The sequence below is a fragment of the Panthera pardus genome, unplaced genomic scaffold, assembly GCF_024362965.1.
Source record: "Panthera pardus isolate Hobbes unplaced genomic scaffold, ASM2436296v1 HiC_scaffold_8, whole genome shotgun sequence".
NCBI classification, from domain to species: Eukaryota; Metazoa; Chordata; class Mammalia; order Carnivora; family Felidae; genus Panthera; species Panthera pardus.
The window spans coordinates 27,038,774-27,058,947 of NW_026527013.1; positions in this window are offsets into that span (position 1 = coordinate 27,038,774).

Sequence of the window (20,174 nt, forward strand, 5' to 3'; positions counted from 1 at the left end):
ATAGCATATATAATACTATTATTGCACAATTGTACAGTCCAAATGAGTATTGATTAGAGAACTGCTTCAACCAAATTTATGCCACTCTATAGGAATATAGAAAACACGAGGTGTTCAATGACTTGAAGACCAAGAATTATTTGAAAGGCTGTTGCACCAACCATCCCAACCATCCCAAATCCCATTGAATTTTCTGTCTGCAATTTTGATGGCTCATTAGTTATTCATAATAAACATTTGCCAAAGAGAAGACCTGTTCCCTTTATGCAGAAGACTCAAAGGAGACAGTCAAATAAAAAGGTACACATGAAAGAAATGTGTGTATAAATAAATAGATCATGAAATAAGAGAAGTTGTTTATGCAGCATGCTGGAACATGGAAGTGTTGGGTACCACAGAAAAGACTGAAAGATATAAAATCATCACTGTTATGGAGTTGACATGTTAGTGGTGATGGTAGTGGCATAACACACAAGAAATAAGTGAAACGCATAGTATATTTAAAGTGAAAATTTGTATGGAGTAAAGTCAAATAAGGAAGGGGGAGAAGGAGGAATAGTGGTTGCTATATTGCAAGGGATGGTCAATGAAATTGAAAAATGACATTTGGGCAAACACTTGAAGGGATTGAAAGACCCGTATAGATATTTGGGGGAATAGTGTTCTAGTTAGAGGGAACAACAAGAGCAAAAGCCCTGAAACAGCAGTGTATTTATCCTATTGGGGGAAAAGCAAGGTGGTCAGAGTTGGAACAGAGTGAGAGAGGAGGGGAAAGATAAAGATAACAAAGCCACAGAAACAAGGAGACTTTGGTTTCTTTCTACTGTGAGTGAGATGGGGTGCCATTGGACAATTTTGAGCAGAGGACTTAAATTTAGAAGTAGTTCTTATTTTCAATTTTAATATAGAAAATCTGAACTATATTTTGAATTTGGAAATAGTCCTGTGATTTTTGTTGTCGTTGTTGTTAATGTACAGGTTCAATGAATGTCCTTTATATATGCAGTGAGATGGAAATAATTGTTATTTAAAACCAAATGTGACTATAGTTGATTCTCTTCTTTCTTTAAAATTTTTTATTAAAAAAAGTTTATTTATTTATTTTGAGAGAGGGAGGGAGCATGCACATGGGAGAGTGGGGGAGGGGCAGATAGCGAGGGAAAGAGAGAGAGTCTCAAGCAGGCTCCACACTCAGCGTGGAACCCTATGTAGAACTTGCTGTCACAACTGTGAGATTGTGACCTAGACCTGACCTGAAATCAAGACTTGGTCGCTTAACCAACTGAGCCACCCAGGCACCTGGATTTTGTCTGGGTGGCATAATTCATCTGTTGGGAAATAAATGTTTATATATTGCTCTTCCATTTTCAGAGGGCATATAGGAAGATAATTGTACTCATGGAATATTGAATTGGAGTTTGTCAGACATTTTATTCAAAAACATGTTATTTTTAAAAAATTGAAGAGAAATACTCTTTCACTCTTTGTGTAATATTTCAGCCATTATTTGTTAAATGGACTTTAATAGGCTACCCTGGAAGCAATTGTTGTAGTATTTCTATGAAAAAAATGTAATCTGATTTCTAAATCACTGGCTTATATATAAACTTTAAGAACACAGTTCACTAACAACCTGGAAATTGCCTATATAAATATGTAGGTACAAACAGGTAGATAATGGGTTATGACTTTTGGAATTAAAATTGTAGCAGTAAACAGAAGTGATGAGCAACTAAGGGCAGATGCTCTGGAGTCAGTAAAGCTCGAATCCCACCTCTGCAACAGATTAGCTGTGGGACTTTGGTCACGTTACTCAACGTCTTCTCTGGGACTCAGTTTCTTCATCTTCAAAATTAGGATTCTACTTACTTGATTTGAATTCTAAGAAGGATCAAAGGAGGTAATATTTGTAATGCCTAGTCTCTAGCAATGCCAGCTACTTACTGAGGGTGGTAGATTAGTTGCAAACTGACCCTGATTCTACAGGCTTTCCTTTTTCCACACCCTTTGAAATATATCATGTTGATGTTCCTCCCATCAAGACATAGAGTCTATTTTTCACCTCTTATATCTATGATGGCCTTTTGACTTATCTTAGCCAATGTAATAGAGTGATTGCAAGCCCAGACTTTAAGAGTCATTGTGTTCTTTTCCTCTTGGACACTTATGACTGCCGTGGAAATAAGCTTGGCCCAGATTGCTAGCGGATTAAGGAGCACATGAAAATGATCTGAGTTGTCTCATTGCAGTTCATCCTAGATCAACGAGACCACTGTCACTTATCAATACAAATTCTTGTCAAAAAAATAATGCTGGTTGTTGTTATTGTTTGGAGCATGACTGACATACAGTAATCTTCACATATTTAAAATATACAATTTGAAGGGCGCCTGGGTGGCTCAGTCGGTTAAACGTCCGACTTCAGCTCAGGTCATGATCTTATGGTTTGTGAATTTGAGCTCTGCATCGGGCTCTGTGCTGACAGCTCAGAGCCTGGAGACTGCTTCGGATTCTGTGTCTCCCTCTCTGTCTTCATCTCCCACTCATGCTCTCTCTCTCTCAAAAATAAAAATTAAAAAAAAAATTTAAAAACCAATATATATCTTTTAAAAAATAAGATATACAATTTGATAAGTTTATATATGTAGCTATATGAAAACAATATGTATACAGCAATGAAACCATGACCACAATCAAGATAATGAATATATCTATCACTCCCCAAAGTTTTCTTGTGCTCCTTTGTTGTCCCCATCCCCAGGCAATCACTGATCAATTTCTGTCACTTTAGATACATAAGAATTTTCTAGAATTATATATAAATGGAATCATAGAGTATATACTCTTATTTTTTGTTTGGCCTCTTTTACTCAACATAATTATTTTGAGCTTCATTTGAATTGCCCTATGCATATTGCTGAGTAGTACTCCATTTTATGGACATACCATAATTGTTTATCTATTCACCTATTGATGAATATTTGGGTCATTTTCAGCTTTTAGCTATTGAAATTAAAAATTTGATTGTAAGTCTTTTTATGGATATATGCTTTCATTTCTTTTGGAAAATACCTATGACGAAAATGGCTAGATTATATGGAAGGTGTGAATGCTTAACTTTTTAAGAAACTGAGGAATTATTTTCCAATGTGTTTGTACCATTTACATTCCCACCAGCAATGGTGTTTGTTTCATGTTTTTGCCAACTGCTGATATAGTTAAGCCTTATATTTTTAGCCATTCCAAAAGGTATGTTATTTTAATTTATATTTCGCTAATGCCTAGTGCTGTTATAAATTTCTTATATGCTTATTTACCATTTAAATACTTTGCTTATTTAAAAATTTTGATTGCTTATTTTCTTATTTAGTTTTGAGAGTTCTTTATATATTCTGTGTATAAGCTTTTTCACCAGGGTATGACTCACAAAGATTTATTCCCAATCTGGGTCTTATCTTTCATCCTCTAAACAATGTCTTTTGAAGAGTAGAATTTAAAAATTTTCATGAGGTGCAGTTTATTAAATTTTATAGGTCATACTTTTTGGTGTCATATCTAAGAATTCTTTGTCTAGTCCAGAGTCATGAAGATTTGCTCCTATGTTTTCTTTTAGAATTTGTCTAGTTTTATTTTACGTTTTGAATTAATTTTTATATATGTTTCAAGATGTGGGACAGCTTCAAAAGGATAGGTATTAAGTCTTCTTAAAATGTTTGGTTGAATTCCCTTGGGAAGCCATCTGGTCCTGGACTCTTCTTTGTTGGGATATTTTTGATTACTTATTCAAAAGTAATACATACTTTTCTTTACTGGTTAGGAGTCAGTTCAAATTTTTTATTTCTTCCTGATTCAGTTTTGGTAGTTTATATGTTTCTAGGCATTTATCCATTTCTTCCAGTTAACCCAATTTGTTGGCGTATAATTGCTTATGATAGTCTCTTATTATTGTTTGTATTTCTGAGGTGTTGGTTGTGATCTCTCCTTTTTCATTAGTGATTGTATTTATTTGGATCCTTTCCTTTTTATTTTTAATAAATCTGGCTGGGGGGTTATTGATTTTGTTAATTGTTTCAAAGAATCTGCTCCTGGTTTCATTGATCTGTTGTGTTTTTTTTTTTTTTTAATTCTATATCATTGATTTCTGCTCTAATCTTTATTATTTCCATTCTTCCACTGGTTTTGGGCTTTATGTGCTCCTCTTTTTCCAGCTCCTTTAGGTGTAAGGTTAGGTTGTGTATTTGAGATCTTTCTTCCTTCTTTAGGAAGGCCTGGATTGCTATATACTTCCCTCTTACGGCCACCTTTGTTACATCCCAGAGATTTTGGACTGCCGTGCTTTCATTTTCATTGGCTTCCATGTACTTTTTAAATTTCCTCTTTAATTTCTTGGTTAATCCATTCATTCTTTAGTAGGATGTTCTTTAATCTCCAAGTATTTGTAGTCTTTCCAAATTTTTTCTTGTGGTTGATTTTAAGTTTCATAGTGTTGTGGCCTGAAAATATGCATGGTATGATCTCAATCTTTTTGTAGTTGTTGAGGACTAGGTTATGAGCCAGTATGTGATCTATTCTGGAGAATGTTCCATGTGCATTCAAGAAGAATGTATATTCTGCTTCTGTAGGATGAAAAGTTCTGAATATATCTGTTAAGTCCATCTGATCCAGTGTGTTATTCAAAGCCATTATTTCCTTGTTGATTTTCTGTTTAGATGACCTGTCCATTGCTGTAAGTGGGATGTTGAAGTCCCCTAATATTATGGTATTATTATCAGTGAATTTCTTTATGTTTGTGATTGATTAAAAAAATATATACACACACGTGCGCGCGCACACACACACACACACACACACATACACACACACACACACACACACACACACACACACACACATAGTGTACCAAGTTGGGGGCATAGATTATTACAATTGTTAGATCTTCTTGGTGGATAAACCCCTTAACTATGATATAATATCCTTTTTCGTCTTTTGTTACAGTCTTTGTTTTAAAATCTAGTTTTTCTGATATAAGTATGGCCACTCCAGCCCTCTTTTGATGTCCATTAGCATGACAGATTGTTCTCCATCCTCTTACTTTCAATCTGCAGGTGTCTTTAGATTTAAAATGAGTCTCTTGTAGGCATACAGATGGGTCTTGTTTTTTTATCCATTCTGATACCCTATGTCTTTTGATTGGAGCATTTAGTGCATTTACATTTCAGAGTGATTACTGAAAGATATGAATTTGGTGCCATTGTGTTGCCTACAGATTGGTGTTTCTGGTGATGTTCTCTGGTCTTTTCTAGTCTTTGCTGCTTTTGATCTTTTTTGTTATGTTTTGTTTTTTTCTCCAAAGAGCCCCCCTTAAAATCTCTTGCAGGGCTGGTTTAGTGGTCACAAACTCCTTTAGATTTTGTTTGTCTGGGAAACTCTTTATCTCTCCTATTATGAATGAATATGTGAGACAAAGTTCTTCTGCTTCTCCTCCTTCTTTCTTCCCATGGATATCCAATTCTAGTGCCATGTGTTGAAAAAACTATCCTTTATATATTGAATTGTCAATGCATCTTCATTGAAAATCAGGTTTTATATATTTGTGAATCTATTTCTGGACTTTGTATTCTGTTCCATTGACTGTCTTTATACCAACACTATACTGTTTTGATCACAGTAGCTTTAGAATAAATCTTAAGATCAGGCAATACTAATTCTCCCACTTTTTTCTTTTTAAAAGTTGTTTAGGTTATTCAAGAACCTTTGAATTCTACATAAACTTTAGACTAAATTTGTCAAATTCTACTAAAAAAGTCTGCTGGGGTTTTTATTGGAATTGCATTGAACCTATAGACTAATTTGGGGAGATTGATATCTTATCAGTATTGACTCTTCTGGCTTATAGACATGGAATGTATTTCCATCTATTTAGGCATTCTTTAGTTTCCCTCACAAATGTTTTGTAGTTTTCAGTGTATAGGTCTTACATAACTTTTCTCAGATTTATTTCTAATATTTTGCCTTTTAAATAACATTATAAATTGTATATTTTCAATTTCTGACTGTGTGTTCCTACTATATAGGAATAGAATTAAGTTTTGTATATTGATCTTGTATCCTGTAAGCTTGCTAATGTCAGTTATTTGTTCCTGTAGCATTTTGTGTATTTCATCACATTTTATGCATAGATGACCAGGTCATCTGTGAATAAAGACTTTTTGTACTTTTTTCTTTCCAATATTACATGCCTTATTTCTTTTTATGGTTTTATTTTATAACTGGTATCTTCAGTGTATTGTTGAATATAAGTGTTAAATTGTACATCCTTGCCATGTTCCTGATTTTACAGGGAATGCATTCAGTCTCTTACCATTAAGTATTTGGATGTTATAGGTTCTTCACAGGCATCTTTTATTAGGTTGAGAAAGTTACATTCTATGTTTAGTTTGCTGAGAGTGTTTAACAAATGATGCTGTAAATATAAAGACAAATAAATTAAAAGAAAAAGGATGAACAAAGACATAGCATTCTGTCACTAATGGAAAGAAAGCTGGGGTGGATATATTAATATTGAAGTAGATTTCAAAGCAAAGAATATTAATAAAGATAAAGAAAATCATGGCATAATAATAAAAGAGTCAAGTCATCAAAAGGACATAATAATTGTAAACATTTATAAACATGATGACAGCACTTTAAAATATAGGAAGCAAAATTGATTGAGCTGCAAGGAGAGATAGACAAATCCACAATTAATAGCGTTTGTATACACCTTTGTGAATAATTGAAAGAGTAACTGTACAGAAAGTCCACAAGAAATAAGAGACTTAAAAATACTATGAGCAACAAACAGTTAAAAAATTTAGTAAACAATAAGATACTGTTCACAAGAAAGTAGAATGGTGGTTGCCAGAAGCTGGGGGAGGGGCAAGTGGGGAGTTATTTAATGGGTATAGAATTTCAGTTTGCAAGATGAAAAAGCTATGGAGATTACACAACAATGTAAATGTACTTATACTACTGAGCTATATACTCCAAAATGGTTAAGATGGTAAATTTTATGTTATATGACTAAAAAAATTGGCATCTGCTAATTAGGATTATAAACAATTTCCTGTAAAACAGGTAATACATACTATATGATAAAAACCAAAAGAGGTAATGTTTATAATAATACCTAGAAATAGGCATATTTCTGCAAATATATGCAGATCCTTTATGGGGAGCAGTATAAAAGTTTATTGTGAGATGTTAAAAAAGACTTAAATTAAGGATGCATATGTCATGTTTATGAACTAGGGATTTAAATATTTTTAAAAGATCAGTTATCTCCAAATAGATGTATCAATTCAATGCAATTCAAATCAAAATCACAAAAAGTATTTTCTGAAGAATTTGATAAGTTGATTCTAATATTTATTTGCTAAGAGTCATGAGGGGTGCCTAGGTGTCTCAATTGGTTACATGTCCGATTCTTCGTTTTGGCTCAGGGCATGATCTCATGGTTTCATGAGTTTCAGCCCCACGTTGGGTTCTGCACTGGAAGTGTGGAGCCTGCTTGGGATTTTCTCCCCACCTGTCTCTGGCCCTCCCCTACTCATGCTGTCTCTGTCTCTTTCAAAATAAATAAATAAACTAAAAATAAAGAAAAAGAAAAGAGCCATGAATAACCAAAACACTCTTTTAAAAAAGGTGATAGACTTTCTCTAGGAGAGCTTAAGAATTATTAAAAAGCTAGAGTAATTAAGCCAGTGTGGCATTAGTGTAGAAAAGACAAATCAACCAATGGAATATGGTCATTTGATATATGACAAAATGTTCATTGTAAAAAAGTTGGTAAAGAATAATCTTTTCAATAAAGGTTGCTATGACAATTAAGTATCCATACAAAAAAAACCCACCAAAGTTATATTCTTAAAAAAAAATTATTTTAGGTGGAATAAGATCTATCATGACAGGCAAAACAAGAAAATCTTCTAGTGGACAAACAGATGAATATCTTCATGATCATAGAGTACATAAAAGTTCCATTTAAGAGGACACAAAACTTGTTAAATATAAAGGAACATATTTTTAAAATTACCTACATTAAAATTATGAACTTGTATTCATCAAAAGATACTACAAAGTGACTGAAGAGATAAGCCACAGAACAGAAGATATTTCTAGTACATATGATCAACAAAATATTCATATGCAGAATATATAAAGAACTCCTACTAATTAGTAAGAAAAAGAAAAGCAAATAAAATTGGAAGTGGAAACTTAAAAAAATGGGAATTTCAAAAAAGAAGAAATCCAAATGGCTAATGAACATGTGGAAAGGTGCCCATTCTTATTAGTAGTAGGGGAATACAATTAATGCCAGTATGAAATATAATTACCACTTAATGGTTTGGCTTAAATTAAAAAGTTTGACAATAAATAGTGTTGGCAATTATGTGGTCCAATTGGCACTATCATACATTATTTCATGGAGGTGTAAATTAATATAACCATTGTAAAGCCATTTGGCATATGAAGCACAGTTGCAAATATGTACATACATATGTATAAGATACTTCATAGACACAGTAATGTTTTCTATAATCCAAAGCTAGAAAGCATCCAAATGTTCATCAATAATAGAATGGGTATATAAATTATGGTACATTTATAGAGTGAAATATTATACATCAGTGAAAATGAAATCATCCACAACTACATGCAGTAACATACATCAATCTTATTAAGATAAAGATTAGACAAAACATAATACATATTATGATTCCACTCATCTAAAGTTGAGAAAACTTGGGGCACCTGGGTAGCTCAGTCGATTGACCTAGGTGGCTCATTTCATGATCCTCCTGGTTTGTGGGTTTGAGCCCTGTGTTGGTCTTTGTGCTGATAGCTCAGATCCTGCTTCGAATTCTGTCTCCCTCTCTCTGCCCCTCCCCCACTCATTCTCAATCTCTCTCTGCCTCAAATAAACATTAAAAAAATAAAATTGAGGGGCGCCTGGGTGGCGCAGTCGGTTAAGCGTCCGACTTCAGCCAGGTCACGATCTCGCGGTCCGTGAGTTTGAGCCCCGCGTCAGGCTCTGGGCTGATGGCTCGGAGCCTGGAGCCTGTTTCCGATTCTGTGTCTCCCTCTCTCTCTGCCCCTCCCCCGTTCATGCTCTGTCTCTCTCTCTGTCCCAAAAATAAATAAAAAACGTTGAAAAAAAAAATTTAAAAAAAAAAATTGAGAAAACATCACTAAATTTATAAAGAAATTATTGTCAGAAAAATCAGGAATGTGGTTACTTCCAAAGGGAAAGGAGAGAGTTTGTTACTGGGAAGGAAAACATGGAGGCTTCTATAATACTAGCAAATGTTTTGACTCTTGACCTGCATAGTGGTTAATGGTTATTGCCTGTTGAAGTACACATATATGCCTTCACTTTTCTGTATGTATGCTATGTTTCACACATACAAAAAAAAAAATACAAGAATATATCCTGATGAAATCGTTCCCTTTTCTCCCAGAAATGCCAGGATGGCTCATTATTAGGAGATCTGTGAATATAAATAATCATTAGACCTAAGGAGAAAAGTCCTCTCATCACTTTATAGCTACTGAAAAATAATTCATGAAAATTCAGCAGTTGTTTGCAATAACAAAATGTGTGCAAATAAAACCAAGTGAATCTCTTTCTTAACATGTAGTAATTATCCATTTCAACCTAAATGGCAGCATTTTGCTTTGAGGAAAAGTTCTAGAGATATTCCTACAGAGATTAGAGAGAGTAATTATGCCCATTACCATCACTAATATAGTACTGTAGTGGCTAAACCAAAGCAATTTTTAAAAGCTAAGTAATTACTAATATAAAATCAGAGGAAGAGGAGGAAAAATGATCAATGTTTGCAAAAGATAGAATTCTATATCTGGACAACCCAGGAAATTAACGAGAAAACTACCACAAACAAAAAGGAAATTTCAAAAAGTTGTGAGGATGAAATGATTATTCAGAAATCAGTAGCTTTCCTGTATGCAAACAATTAGCAAACAAGACATATAATGGACAAAAGATAGCATTTATAGGGATATCAAAAAGGATTACATATAAGAATAATATTTTATTTTATTTTTATTTTAGAGAGTGTGTGAGTAGGGAAAAGGGGCAGAGAGAGAGAGAGAGAGAGAGAGAGAGAGAATCTTAAGCAGTCTCCATGCTCAGTATGGAGCCCGATGTGGGGCTTGATCCCACGACTCTGGAATCATGACCTGAGCCAAAATAAAGAGTTGGATGCTCAACCAGCTGAGCCACCCAGGCATCCCTACGAATAATTGTAACAAGAAATGTTGGGATGAATGTAAAAGATATGGAATGTCCTTGAAAGATAGAAAATAAGTCTCAATCATAGGAAGACTCAATAGTATCATAAGGATTTATATTCTCCCTGAATTTAATTTTCAACTTCTAAATGTAAAATGTGCTATAGAGTCATACACTTAATAACATTACAATAACAACAGTTTTTAATTGTAAGTAGTTAAGCTAATTGTAAATTTATATGGGAAAATAAACCAACATGAATAATAAGGACAATTTTGGATGATGAAGGAAGACTAGCCTATCAGTGTATTAGTCAGCATTCTCCAAAGTAACAAAACCAACAGGTTACACATATGCCTAGTCACTGTCATTGGTAAACTAAAATGGGGAACCCAAAACTTGACCTATTTTGCCCTACATTCCTCACTTTCCTTCCAAAGGAAGATACTGCTTTTGAGTCCAAAAAAAATTAAATATTTGGAGATAATTCTTAGGACTGTGAACCAGAATGAGCCCTCAGATCTTGTTAATTTAAGTGAAAACTGCTTGTCAGTGGTGTCTTTGGCAAGAAAGATTTAGTTTACTTTTTGAGAATTTTAAAATCTTCTCCTGATTTGAGTGCTGTCCCAAAAACTGAGGAAAATTACACTACTGGAGGTCTCACGCTCCCCAATTCAAAGCATGCAAACTTATGTAACCAAAAAGAAAGAAGAAGAAGAGAAAGAGGAGGACAAGGAGAGGGAAGTGGGGGAGGAGGGGGAGGAGGAGAAGAGGAGGAGAAGAAAAAGTAGAAGGAGAAGGAGAAAAACTGCCTAGTACTGCCCCAGCCAGCATATCTGGCATTCCATTCCATGTACAAATGTCCACTCATCTTTCACTTGAAACTCCAAACCCCAGAGTTACTACCGGTAAGTACCCATTCTCTTGGATAGTTTTTTCAGAAATATCCCATACATGTATTTGTATATAAAAAACAATTCTTCTGAGTTTTTCATTCTTACTCGATAATATATCTCAGAGAATTTTCTTTTTTTTAATGTTTATTTATTTATTTTGAGAGAGAAAATGAGAGCATGCACATGAGCACGGGAGGGGCAGAGAAAGAGGGAGAGAGAGAATCCCAAGTAGGCTCCGTGTTCAGCGTGGAGCCCAACACAGGGCTGTATCTCACCAGCCATGAGATCATGACCTGAGCTGAAATCAAGAGCCAGACACTTAACCAAGTGAGCCACCTAGGCACCCCAGATAATTTTCCTTTTTAAGGGCTCCATGCATTGCAGGTTGTGAGCAAATTGTGTCTGGGGGCTGAAATCCAGCCTGTATACCACCTGCATTGGGTTGTGAGAGCTGGGGGTGTCCGGTGGGGAGAAGGGACACCTTTGTCTCATTGTTTTACCTGGGTGTCGGTGGTGTGGAAGAGGTTCTGCCCTTTTGCAATTGGTTCACCAAAAGAGGGCACACTTTTCCTAACTCACACAAGGACGCTTTATGATGAACTATAGAAATGATCCCTGAAAGTATAGTCTTAAGGGCACTTTGTTAGCAGTAGCCTATTTTGGATGTTTCATGATACATTTAACGGCTCTCTCATTGATTGACACACTTTTTTGGTCACACTTTCTCCCCATCCCTCCCACCAGTACAGCCAGTGCTGCAGTGAACAGCCTTGTGATATTTTAATGCTGGGTGACAGATTAACTTGTGTCTTTGCCAACATGGCCTGTGTTATTTCCTAGTTTTAACAGACTACAGTTTGCTCACATGCCGTTTCTTACTTAGCATTTCAGACTTTCTTCTACCCTCTTAATCAGTTTTACAGGTCTCAGATCAATTCCCAAAGTTTCAGAGCTGCCCCTAACTTTGGCAGTGGCACAGGAAACTGTGTCGGCACCGACACATGTTTCCCCGTATGTCTCAAACAGAAAAATTAATAAAAGGAGAGAGGAACGGAAAAAGCATGACATGTGCAACAGGGACTCTTTGGAAAGGAAGCTGCATTTATTGGCAAGGTGATGAAGCCAAGGAAAAAGGAAAGGCTACCATCTGTGTTTCTTTTCTGAAGTGAAGCTGGAAGGAACTCACTCACAAGCTCTACCGGACAGAACAGTCAAGGCAATGGAATCCGTCTATTCTCCCTGAAGGAAGTAAGCATCCAATGCTTGGGAAATTGCAGTTAAATTAAATGTCAAAATACTTTCAGCTGAATTGTCAGACTCCTCTGCTTTAACTGGTGTCATCCACATCCTCATCCTTTCCTCATGACTGCCGTCCCCCATATATCAGAGCAAAGAGCACAGACCTCCCACACGCGGGTCCTTCCTGGACATCTCAGTGTGCATTGCCTGTTGCATGTGGGACTTTTTCTTTTAAAAATTTTGGCAAAATAGATATAACGCAAAATTTATCATTTTAACCATCTTGAAGTGTAAGCTTAGTGGCATTAAGTAGATTCACAATGTTGTGCAACCATCACCACCATCCATCTTCAGAACTTTGTTCATCTTACAGAAGTGGAACTCTATACCCATTAAAAAACTCTCCATTTATTCTTCCCACTAGCCCCTGGCAACTTATTACTCTCATGCAAATAAGTCATACAGTATTTGTCTTTGTGACTGGCTTGTTTTTTTCACTTGGGGTAATGTCCTCAAGATTCATCCATGTGGTAACATACCAAATTTTCTTCCTTTCTAGGACTGAATAATGTGTATGTACCATATTTTGTTTACCTACTCATATTTAATGGGCATTTAAATTTTTTCCATTTTTTGGCTGTTGTGAATAATGCTGTTATAAACATTGGAGTGCAAGCATCTTTGAGTCATTGCTTTCCATTATTTTAGTATACATCCAAAGTAGAATTGATGGATCATGTGGTGATAACCATTTAATTTTGGGGGAGAACTGCTATACTGTTTTCCACAGTGGCTACAACATTTTACATAGCCCCCAGCAATGCACAAGGGTTTTAATTTCTCCACAGCCTTGTGTGGCACATGTAACTTTTGACACCATTGACAAATGGCTCTTTCCCATGTCTTTCCATTAATTGCATAAAACTTAGAGAGTTAGCCAGCTCTTTTGGAAAACTGTCTAATGTTGCCCCTCAAAGTCCTCTATTCAGAAATAGATAAAGAGTATATAATGCCTGTCAAAGGGACTAATAAATATTCAAATTGTTATTTTCCTTCTGTATATTTAATTCATTCTTCTTTTCTTCTCTCTTTTTTGACATCATTACCATTTTCCTTATAGTGAGGATCCATACTCTGTATGATAGTGGGTATAAAATAGTTAAATTAAAACTTCTGGACTCCTGCAAGAAATGTCAAGAAATGGAATTCTGCTTTTGCACCTACTGGACACTTTTTTTTTTTTAAAGATTATTCATTTATTTTGGGGGGGGGGAGAGAGAGCGAGAGAGAGAGCACACGTGAGCGGGGGAGGGAGAGCAGTGATGGAGGGAGAGAGAGAATCCCAAGCAGGTTCCACGCTGTCAGTGCAGAGTCCTATGGGGGGTCCGAACCCAGGAACTGCAAGATCATGACCTGAGCCAAAATGAAAAGTTGGATGCTTAACTTTTCAATTTAGACTCTACTTGGCAGTTACTTTTTGTCAAGAAGTAAGCAAGGAAACAAAGATTATCACAAAGCAAAGAACAAGGGTGCAAAACCCAGAGGCAGATGGAATGGCAAGAGACATATAGCAAGGGCACAGAGAGAGAGAGGACCTGTCCTGGCTCATAAATAGAGGCTGATGGTCCCAAATGGCAATTGGCAGGCTACATTGGAACAAAGCCACACTTAACTTCAATATCCCAATTGACACATTCTGTACCTAAGAGATTGCAACATTTCTGCAATAGTAATAAGTTCCCTGACAGTGGAAATCAGAGTGTCAAGAGCAGCCTGTGACATGGGAGGAGGAGCAGCAGGACTGTAGCAAAAACAATAACAATAATAAAAGTGACCGTTTATTAAACTCTAACTATGTGCAAAGTACTTTATTATTCTTTTGCACCATATTATTAGGCACCACCTGATGATGATGATAATGCAAATGCTTTTAATATAATCTTTTTGAATCTTCACTACATCCCTATTTTATCAACTAGGTTCAGACAGTAATATATCCCCAAATCCCAGTGCTTTAGTATGTCCTTTTAAGACGATTTAAATGCATTGTAATGTAATTTAAAGGCTAATTCTGCAACTTTTAACAAAATGCACTGTTTTATTTTACAATGAGACCCTTGGGTAGACTGTATTTTTCTGATTATTCTCTGAATTAGGATACTTTGCAATATCTTTTTCACCCCAGTCATTTATTTTTCTTCCCAACTTTTGGTCATTTTTAAATTTGGGAATATTTCTTTTAATTTTTTGTTATAGACTTTAATTTTGACATATCTTTCCTCTTCTCCAAAATGCACAGAGGTGTTTTAATGGAATTAAAATCTGGATTAGGAAAAATAAATATGGTTTATTAGGAAATGAAGGTTTTAGGGTATTCAAGTCAAACTATCTAGATGACCCTTTGCTTTTTTATTTTATTTTATTTTTTTAGAAAGAGAGTGTGTGAGTGGAAGAGAGGGGCAGAGGTAAAGAGAGAGAGAATCTTAAGCAGATGTGGGGCTTGATTCCATGGTCCTGGGATCATGACCTGAGCTGAAATCAAGACCTAGATGCTTAACCAGCTGAGTCACTCAGGCACCCTGGTGACCCTTTGCTTTTGTGTGGTGCCTGACCAGTGTAGGTTGGATTGTCTTTAACAAAGAAAACCAAAATGAAAGAAAGAAAAGAAGGAAACAAGCAAGGAAGAAGAAACCATTTTGATGAGACGAAAATTTGAAAAGACAAATTTATTTCCCAATAAAATCAAGTTAAAAAGCCAATTTATTTTACTAGATAACCTCTCTCTTTGCTAAGAAATTTCTAGAGAAAGGTTATTATTAAATAGTATTAGCTATTCTGATTTGCATTAAATTTTGGTTTGCTTATTAAGTAAAATTTTGTGCAGTTTCATCTTGCCACATTCTGGTATGGTAAATCTAAGTGCTTAAAGATTTTTCTTTTCACTGGGTATTTTAAAGAATTGAAAATTTCTTGTATTAGAGAGAGAGACAGAGACAGAGAGTGGGGGAGAATAGAGAGCATGAACCGTGGCGATTGACAAACTGGCAGAGAAGCAGATGGGAAGATAAGTCTTTGGTCTATACATTCCCAGCTGGCTTTGGGGGATAAATTCTCTGAGGTGGAATGGGTGGCCCTATTGTTCTTTCTGCTGAAATTTTTTCTTCAAGCTGAGAGATCATGAGAAAAAGGCAGCTTTATCTTTTCTGATGGGTGTTTAGATGGTCCCCTTAGTTAATTTTAGCTCAATTTTAAAAAAGCCTATTTTTTTAATGAGTTTTTAATGCCTTTCCTATACTCAGGTGGTCTTTTGCAATGACCCGGACAGTAGCAGAAAGAAAGGGTGCAAATGCTTGAGGCCCGGCCACTTCCCTAAGGCCAAATATATTATCCTTTTGGATAGGTCTTGTGAACTTCTGTAAGAAGAAGAAAAGAAGGAAAATCTGTTCACCTTTTATCTTAATAATGTATCAAACCAGAAAGAAAGAAACCTCCAGGGAGAAAGAGAAAGATCACAGTGCTTTGTTTCAACCAACAAAACTCAGGCTCAAAGAATAAAAATATTTCTGGAGGCATATTGTGCCCACCAGGCATTTTGTTGTAATTAGGGAAAAGTCATACAAGGCCACTGGAGTGAATAAAACTACAGCTATATTGGCTTTCCTCTTTGATGACTTTTATTTATTTTGTTTTTTGAAATTAATTTGAGGTATGTATGTGTTTGTGTGTGTGATCATAGCAGTGATCTGACAGTAAATGATCTGTTTATACAAATTACAAGAGTTGAAGAGATAGCAAACTTGCCTCAAAAGATTTTAAAAAAAGTTCATAGAAAGGAACAAGCAAGAGCTTATTTCTTAGAATATCTACTCTTATGTTATGGGTATGTTTGTTCAGAACAACCAAAAGGATTTTTCAAGCTACATTTGCAGCAAAAAGAAAGGCTTCACCTGCTTGGGGCAGGTAATGTAATGTTTAACTAATAAGAGAGAAAAGGCAGTACCTCCCAACTTTGATTTTGCTTTCTGTTTTTCTTGAAGGAGAATGATCTTCAAGCCAGAAGGATGGACTAAAAATCAGTAAAAAAAAAGATTTAAAATCCAAGAGAGATTTGAAGAGGAGCACTTGGCCATTTACTAGAGCTCAGATCAAAAGTTATAGGCAACTCCCATTTCACAGCCCTGATCAAAGAACTGCAGTTGTAGTTGGTAATCTTTGAGAAGTCATGGAGTGTGGGAGAGTTTCCAGAATCCTGGGTAGGGGCTAGTGTCCTAATTTTCAAAAGGAGAGGGTAAACAAACAAAACAAAACAAAACAACAGTTGGATGTGAGGCACCTGGATGACTCAGTCAATTAAGTGTCTGTCTTTGGCTCAGGTCATGATCTCGAAGTTCGTGAGTTCGAGCCCCACATTGGGTTTTGTGCTGACAGCTCAGACCCTGGAGCCTGCTTGGGATTCTGTGTCTCCATCTCTCTCTGCCCCTCCCCTGCTCGCTCTCTCTCTCTCTCTCTCACACACACACAAACACACACACACACACACATAAACGTTAAAAAATTTAAAAAAAAATTTTGTGAATAATTGGAGAAAAGAATGTGGTGATGACTCGTTCTGAACATAGGCTTTTCAAGTCAAGTCAAAATGGTATTGCCTTTTCTTCTGATTATTCATTATACCAGGGACTGAGAAAATGTCAAAGGCAGCATAGAATTTCATCATTTGGGGCTCTGTGTGGACTGTCACCTTTTCAGAAAGGCAATTCCTAAGCGGTTGGTCTAAAGCAGCTATCCAGGTTAATAGCCATAAAATGTTACCTTACTGTTTTTATTTAAGACATTTATTGATATATAAAATTATATTGCAGCGATTTTATTTGTGTATTGCTTGGCTCCTTTCCCACTGGAATGCAAATTCCATGGGGTTGACAGTCTCATGTGTCTTAACCTTTACTGTATTCCTGCCATCTTAAACAGTACCCTAGCAGTAAGCACTCAATAAATGAATGTTGCTTAAATGCACTTTTTTTGATATAAATAATTTCCAAAATATAAATGTGAGGTATAATGATTATTTTGGCAAGCCATTTGACCAAGTGGTCCATTATTTCCTTGATAATGAGATAGAGAAATTTATGGGATGGCTTTATAGCTGCCAATTTGTGGCTTGGCTGCCAATTATTATAGACATTTCAGACCAAGTAGGGGTAGGGTTAGTTGCAAGACAGATCAGGGACAGAGGCTGGCTTCTGATTCCCTTACTTCTTCATTTGTAATTCTATCTGTAAACACATGAACATATCTAAATGATGGTACAAGTGAGGGGCTTACACTGATCCCAGAAGGATGCTTCATCCTGTCAAATTAACCTTCATTTTCTTATGCTTGCGTATCATGTTGCTCATTCTTTTATTTAACATTTATTTCATTCTGCTTTGTTTCATTCTTATTTATTTTATATAGTTTATAGTTTTGAATACATTTGAAATTCAAAAGGTAAGGTATGCATTGAAAAGCTTTCCTTTCACTCCATTGTCGGCCAACCCATCCACCTCCCCAGCCCATAAGAAACCAATGTTATTAGTTTCTTTGTATTCTTCCAAAGATATTTTAGTCTATTTAAGAATACATACACATATATTTTTTATATATTAATATTTATTTTGTCTATGTATCTATGTATCTATCTATCTATCTGTCTATCTTCTCTCCTCTTTTTATTTTTTTCCCACAAGCAGGGGAGGGGCAAAGGTGGAGAGAGAGAGCATCTTAAGCAAGCTCCATGCCCCACATGGGGCTTGATCTCACCACCATGAGATCATGACCCGAGCCAAAATCCAGAGTCTGACACTCAACTAACTGAGACACCCAGGCACCCCTCCCCTCTTGTTATGCAAATAGCATACTATGTATACTGTTCTGTACTTTTATTGTCCACAGATGTTTTAGAGAAAACTTCCATTCATGTCCCTCAAGTATGTCCTCATTCCTCTTTTAGTGATGCATAATATTCCATTTTTTGGCTGTTTCATAATTTCTTTAACTTATCCCTTAATGATGGACTAAAGTTTTTCCACATCGTTTACTATTATAAATAAAGCTGTAGTGGATAACCTTGTATGTTATGTCATTTCACATCTGAACAAGAGTATGTTTGTCTTCAGGGAAAAAAATTATAGAGGTAAAATTGCTGAGACATGTATTTGTAATTTTGGTAGATGTTGCTAAATTTCTCTCCAAAAGGGAGGCTACCAGTGCATATTCCCTGTTACCCCACATTCTTGCTAATACAGCTGTTTTAGTTCTGAATTATGTCTTTCTATTATGAATAAGGCTGGTCATCTTTTCTGTGTTTGAGATCCATCTTCATTTTTTGACTTGTTTATGTATGTGCTTTGCCCATTTTACATTTGGATTACTGTATTTATTCATTTTCAGAATTTGTTATAGTTTTAGGAAATTAGCTTTTTGAGGGAGATATGGATCACATATATGTTGAAGTAGAAAATTCTTCTCCATATGGTTTCTGTCCATCTCTTTCCTAAGTTTATTCTTTTTAAAAAAATTTTTTTAATGTTTATTTTTGAAGGAGAAAGAGACAGAGTGTGAGTGGGGGAGGGGCGGAGAGAGAGGGAGACACAGAATCCGAAGCAGGCTCCAGGCTCCAAGCTGTCAGCACAGAGCCCGACGCAGGGCTCGAACTCACAAACCACGAGATCATGACCTGAGCCGAAGTCGTACACTCAACCGACTGAGCCACCCAGGCACCCCTTTCCTAAGTTTATTCTTTATTATTTAAGTTTTTGACTACTGTAAATGGGGTCATAATTAGGTTTTATGTATCTGAGTTGCTTACTATCTTGTATACACTAGAGGTTGGCAAACTACAGCTTACTGGCAAAATATGGCCTACCATGTGTTTTTGTAACACATGTAAGAACACAGTCATGTCTATTTGTTTATATATTTGTTTATATATATGGCTGCTTTTGCACTCCAGTGGCAAAGTTGAGTGTAGTTAAAATAGAGACTTATGTGACCCACAAAACCTAAAGTATTTACTGTCTGGACCATTGTGGAAAAAATTTGCTAACTCCTGTTATAAGCTTCTTCTTTGAGGGTTTATTCAATTCTTTAACTGTACAACTTAGTAAGTTGCATATAGTCAGTGCTCTGAATAGTACATAGTATGTTTAACTGACTAAGGAAAACCTAAAGCTGTTATTAGCCATTTGATAGAAATATGGCTTTCTCCAAATGAGAATGGTGTTAATTTTACAAATATTCATTGGCTATCTACTATATGTTTGGCACTATTTTACATTCTGTGGATATAGCAATTAACAAAATACATAAAAAAATCCTATCTTTAAAAAAAACACTGGACATAACTAGGCAATTCCGGTTTTATTTGGCAACAAGAATTACTGTTCAACCTAGTACTGTTGTCTAAATAATAATTGTTAATATGTAATTACCTTCTATATCATTTGTTGATTGGCTGTCATTATAATCATTTTGTAAAATATTCTGACATTTTAAACACTTAAATTCATAACACCATTAATCTTTGATATGTGCAGTGTCAAGTTAGCCACTAGTCATATTTAGCTTTTGAGCACTTGAAGCATGGTTAGATTGAATTAAGATGTTGTAAAATACACAGTGAATTTTAAAGATTTATTACAAAAAAGAATATATCTTTAATAATTTTATAATATATGTTGAAAAATATTTTGGATCTATTGAGT